At 39.1% G+C, this 6261-nt stretch overlaps 1 non-coding gene across 1 annotated transcript; it reads left to right on the forward strand.

Annotated features, from left to right (window-relative positions):
* The first annotated feature begins 1173 nt into the window (after positions 1-1173).
* Positions 1174-1277, forward strand: LOC112738556 (small nucleolar RNA R71). Its single transcript, XR_003169511.1, has one exon. It is a non-coding gene; the product is annotated as a small nucleolar RNA R71 (small nucleolar RNA).
* The last annotated feature ends 4984 nt before the right edge of the window (positions 1278-6261 follow it).

Consider the following 6261-nt stretch of genomic DNA (forward strand, 5'->3'; position numbering starts at 1 on the left):
AGTTTCTGAGGTAGTTTATGCTGAATGATAGCACTGCACTCTTCAGTTAGTATCACAGTCCCATTGTTCTTCCAGCTTCTCTTCTTAGTCATTAGCTCCTTCAAAAACTTGGCATAAAGTGGCATTTGTTCTATGGCTTCAGCAAATGGTATGTTGATTTGCAGCTTCTTGAAGATTTCCAAAAATTTCAAGAACTGGTTGTCATCTTCCTTTTTCTTCAATAGCTGGGGGTATGGAGCTCTTGAGATGTTCAGTTGGGGTATCTTTTTTTCTTTCTGCAGACTTGGCGTGGGGGGTTGCATTCCATCTTGCTCTTCTCCCTTTTCATTTGAGCCTTCTTCTTATGGTTTTTGGGGATGTTCCTTCAGTTCCTTCCCACTCCTAAGTGTGATAGCTTGACACTCATCCCTTTTGCTTGAATGGGCATCATAGCAAAAATTGTGGTTAGGAAGCTGCTTAAATAGATAGCTGATTTGTGTTTCCAGTTTTGTGATGGCAGCATTTTGATTCTGCATGTTTGACTGCACTTCCTCTCTGAATGCTTTACTGTCTTGAATGTCTCTGCATATTCCTTCAATGAAGGTTTCGATCTTAGAGAGCTTGTCATCAATTGATGAGTGGTTCAGAGCAGATGTGCTATTTTGGTTTTGATAAGTGTGTGGAGAAGTGTTGTTGTGGGGGTGTTGAGATGTCCTCTGGTCTTGGTTTTGATCTTGCTTACTTCCCCACCCAAAGATTGGGTGGTTTCTCCATCCAGGGTAGTAAGTCTTGGAGTATGGATCATAGTTTTTCCTTGGTGAATTCCCAATGTAGTTGGCTTGCTCCTGACTCCCCTCTGCTTCTTCATTCACTCCTTCTTGGATTGTTGATGAAGATGAGATTGCTGCTACTTGGTTCCTCTCCATCTTCTTGGTGAGGTCAGTTAGCTGCTGGGTAATGAGCTTGTTTTGGGCCAACAGAGCATCTACATTGTTTAGCTCCATCACTCCTCTTGTGTTCCCTCTTTTGGAAGCATAGAAGTAGTCGTTTTCTGCTACTATTTCGATAACATCTAGGGCTTCCTCAATGGTCTTTTTCTTGTTCAAAGATCCTCGAGATGAATGGTCTACGGCCTTCTTTGACTCATAAGAGAGACCTTCATAGAAAATGTGCAGCTGCACCCATTCGTTGAACATGTCAGGTGGACATCTCCTTGTTAAGTCCTTGAACCTCTCCCATGCTTCATATAGAGTCTCACCATCTTGTTGCCTGAAAGTTTGAACCTCAGCTCTCAGCCTATTAATTCGTTGAGGAGGGTAGAATCTTGCTAAGAATTTGTTCACCACATCCTCCCAAGTTGTCAAGCTCTCCCTTGGGAAGGATTCCAGCCACTTGGCTGCCTTGTACCTAAGTGAGAAAGGAAATAAGAGCAGTCTATAGGCGTCAGGATGAACACCATTAGATTTCACTGTGTCACATATTCTCAGGAAGGTGGTCAAATGTTGATTGGGGTCTTCTCGAACACCTCCTCCAAACGAACAGTTGTTCTGAACAAGGGTGATGAGCTGTGGTTTAAGTTCAAAGTTGTTGGCATGGATTGTTGGCTTTTGGATGCTACTTCCACAATTGCCTGGGTTTAGATTGATGTAAGAGCCCAAAACTCTTCTATCCTCCCCAGCATGATTTGCTCCACCTCCTCTGCCATGGTTGTGAGTCTCTTCTTCATGATGATTTTCCATATTTTCTTCCATGTTTGGTTCAAAGTATTCCTCAAAGTGTTCCTCCTCTTCTTCAGCACCAACTACATGTTTTTCTTTTGCCTCCCTCCTTAGTCTAAGGAAAGTTCTCTCAGGTTCAGAATCAAAGGAAGTTGAAGCCCCGCTTCTTCTCCCTGTCATACAACCAACAAGTACAAGCAAAGAAAATAGGTGCAGACAGTATTTGTGTCAGAATTACTGTTAGTTGTGGGTGATGTAATATATCAAACAGTTAGTGGGTTAGCAAACATAATTGAAAATAACAAAGAAAAACAAAAGAGTAGAGGGGGAAGGGAAGAAGTTTAACTAAAACAAAAAGTAAATCACTCAAATAGAAAATGAAATTCACAAAATAAAAATGCTCAATCTAGTGATCTTCCAATTTAATCATTGTTGATGCACAATCAATCCCCGGCAACGGCGCCATAAACTTGATGCACGAAAAACTTGTCTCTCAACAAATCTCCCTTCGGCAAGTGTACCGAATTTGTCGTCAAGTAAGAACTCACAATAGAGTGAGGTCGAATCCCACAGGGATTGATTGATCAAGCAACTTTAATTAGAAGAATGTTCTAGTTGAGCGAATCCAGAATTTGGGTTGAGAGTTACAGAAAATAAAAATAACGGGAATGTAAATAACAGAAAAGTAAATGCTAGAATTAAAGGACTGGAAGTAAATGACTGAAAATAAATTGCAGAATTGTAAATGGGAATGGGGGATTTGCTCATAAAAGTAAATGGCAGAAATTAAAGAGAATGGGTAAGATCAGAGATGGGGAGTTCATTGGGCTTAGGAGATGTTGCAATTCTCCGGATCAAGTTCATTTTCATCTCTTCCTCAATCAATGCACTCATTGATCTCCTTGGCAATCTTAAGTGATTGAATTACAATTTCTTACAATTCAATCTCTCAAATCTTGATCAATAGCCAATTCCTTGGTCAATTGCTCATGAGAAGAGATGAAGTATGGTCACTATTATACCACATGCATTTCCCAAATCAAGTATTGAGAGGGTTATAGTCACATACCCATCCAAACCCAATTTGGTCCAGCATGAGAAAGCATTTCTAGCTTGATCTCTTCATTCCTTTTTCAAGGTTCAAAAGAGATCCAAGTTTGAGTAGCTTCTCTTCCAAGATAACTACTCAATTGGATGAAGATCGAAAGCTTTCAAGTAAAATCAAGAGGAAAGATAGAAGAAGAATAATGAAAATTAGTATTGATCCATCAAATTACAACAGAGCTCCCTAACCCAATGAAAGGGGTTTAGTTGTTCATAGCTCTTGAAAATGAAAACAAAGATGGAGAATACATCATAAAACTAGAAATTACAAAGAAAGTAAAATACAGAGAGTAGTTCTCTTTTTCCCAGCCTCCAGAACTCTTTCTCAATTCAAAGCTACTCCTATATATACTACTCTTCTCAGCTTCTAGTGTGATTCTTCAAGTCTTGGGCCTTTGGATCTTTAGTTTGAAGCAGTTCCTTTCTTTATTTGGGCTTGGCTTTACTTGCAGAGAGAAAGTGCGAAGTGGGCGGAGACTTTAGTTCAGGACGTCAGGGGTGTTAATATTTAGTGAGAATATAAGTTCGAGAATGTTAGTGACACTTAACATTGTCACTAACGTTCCAATGCACCCCTTTGCCTCACGTTAAAACCCACGTTAACTAGGTTAACGTGGCTTTTAACGTTTCCTTGTTAACCTTCGAGAACGTTAGTGACACTCAACATTGTAACTAACGTTCCAGTGTGCCCCTTCTTGCTTCACGTTAAAGCCCACGTTAACTAGGTTAACGTTGCTTCTAACGTAGCCCTTGCCATCCTTCGAGAACGTTAGTGACATTCAACATTGTCACTAACGTTCCAATGTGCCCCTAGGTCTCACGTTAGAGTCCACGTTAACTAGGTTAACATGGCTTCTAACGTGGCCATCTTTAGCCATCCCAACGTTAGTGACAATGTTGAGTGTCACTAACGTTGGCTCATCCTTCATTCCTCATCGTTAGCTTCCACGTTAACCAAGTTAATGTGGAAGTTAACGTGACTCTTGGGGGTTATGTGGTTGCTTCAACATTAGTGACAATGTTGAGTCTCACTAACATTGTCGACAACTCTTCATCCCTTACTTTAGTTCCCACGTTAACCAAGTTAACGTGGGAGTTAACGTGGTACTTTGCACCATAGGCCAACGTTAGTGACAATGTTGAGTGTCACTAACGTTGGCTTCTCTTCCCCCCTTAACGTTAGAGGCCATGTTAACCTAGGTTAACGTGGCTTCTAACGTGGCCACTTATGAGTAATTGCCAACGTTAGTGACAATGTTAAGTGTCACTAACGTTGGCTCAACTTCTCTTCTCCACGTTAGAGTTCACGTTAACTTAGTTAACGTGACTCTCTAACGTGGGCATTGATGGCTTTTTGAGAGTGTTATTGGTAATCACTTTTCTCATTAATCTTGCAAGCTACCTCCCCTTTTCTTGCTTCCTTTTGGTCCTAAAATCAATCAATAAAGTGGATCAAAGCTCTAGTCCAAGTCATGAGTACTGCAACATAATAATTGTCACTAAACTTATGCAAAATCCTCATGAAATTATGTAAAATGCACAATGTATGCTTGAATCAAGGCATAAGTGAATATCTACCCAAAACTAGCTTATTTCCTAAAGAAATGCATGAAACTAACCTAAAAATAGTAAAGAAAAGGTCAGTGAAACTGGCCAAGATGCCCTGGCGTCACCTACTCATGTGAAACTATAAGAATTAAAAATCTATGTGCATTGATAAGCTATGTTTATTTAAAAAAAAAATTAATCAATAAATAAGGGGACAAAATTACCCCAATGCTGAATTAAGAATTCAAAAATCAATGCACATATGATAAAATTAAAATAAAAAGTTAATACATGAGTATGGAATGTAAAAAAGGGAACTCTGGGTAGCTAGGCATGAATTCCAAAGTTATGTAAAATATATAGGTTGGGTTGAAGCTTGGGTTAATTAAAGATTCAATTTATAAGCTCACTTGACCATATATGTATCCCTACCTTTACCTTAGCCCCATTACAACCTTGAAAAGACTTCGTGATGTTTGCAATGGTATGTTTACTGTTGTTGATTGATTAGGAGAAAAACAAAAGTTAGAGAGCATGATTAGAGAAGGATAGAGTGATTACCCTATACACTAGAAAGACTAGAGTGTACATACACCATCAGTGAGGGTTCCATGCTTGAATTTCTATGTTTCCTGCTTTCATGAGCTATCCTCTTGCATTTTTATCTGCTCTTACTTTATAAGAATTGAATTAGTGGAATTTGAATTATAATTGTTTTGAAGAACTTATTTACTTTTGATCAAGTGGACAAGAATCATATAGTTGCATTCATATATATATGGGATTGCATTGCATTGCATGAGTTTCTGCATGTTCATACTTATTTACTTCATCTCCTTCAATTAAGCATGAGGACATGCTAATGCTTAAGTGTGGGGAGGTTGATAAACCACTATTTTATGGTTTATATTGTGTTTAATTGTGTGGTCTTATCATGATCCTGACCCACTTATTCATTAAAATAGCATGCAATTATATTTCCTTCCTGAAATTATTACATGAGTGAAAACTGCTTCCTAGAGACTTTTAATTATACATTTTACTTCTCCTTTATTCCATTCGATGCTGTGATCTATGTGTTAAGCGTTTCAGGCTTTATAGGGCAAGAATGAGTTGGAGATTGGAAAGGAAGCTAACAAAAATGGAAGGAACACAAGAAATTGAGGAGATGACCAGCGAGAAGCGACGCGGCCGCATGGACGAGACGACCGCGTGGAGAAGATCAAATCGCAGTGACGCGGCCGCATAGATGATGCGACCGCGCGAAATGGAAAAGCACCAGCGACGCAGAGGCGTGGACGACGCGTCCGCGTGGCAAAGCAGAAACGCGAATGACGCGTCCGCATGAGCGACGCAATCGCGTGACGTGCGCGATCTGCATAATTTACAGATTCGCTGGGGGCGATTTTGTGCCCTATTTTGACCCAGTTTTTTGGCCCGGAACAGCAGACTAGAGCCAGAGAACAAGCAGAAACCAAAGGGAACATTCATTCTACAGAGTTTTAGTTTTTAGATCTAGTTTTACTCCTCCTCTAGGTTTTTTCTATATACATTGATAGCTCTTAGGATTTTTAGTTTCTCTAGCTTTTTGCATTGGGATATTGAGAAGAGTTATTACCTCATCAAGACTTCGTCATTCTAGTTCGTTTTCTTTACTTGGCTTACTCTTCCATGTTCCTTGCTTTGTTTAATTTTACCATTGAAATATTTTTAGGATTATTTAATATAAGGATCACTTTTATTTTTAATTGATTATTTTTAATTTTTATTTACAATGTCTTTCTTTGATTCCTTTTCATATGCTATGAATTTTACCTTTATAATGAGTGAGTAATTTCCTAACTTGATGGGGAGTTAATTGAAAGGAACCCTTGAGTTGGAAGATTCAAGAGAAAGGTTGTAATTGGGTTAT

The sequence above is a fragment of the Arachis hypogaea genome, chromosome 13 (assembly GCF_003086295.3).
Source record: "Arachis hypogaea cultivar Tifrunner chromosome 13, arahy.Tifrunner.gnm2.J5K5, whole genome shotgun sequence".
Classification (NCBI taxonomy): Eukaryota; Viridiplantae; Streptophyta; class Magnoliopsida; order Fabales; family Fabaceae; genus Arachis; species Arachis hypogaea.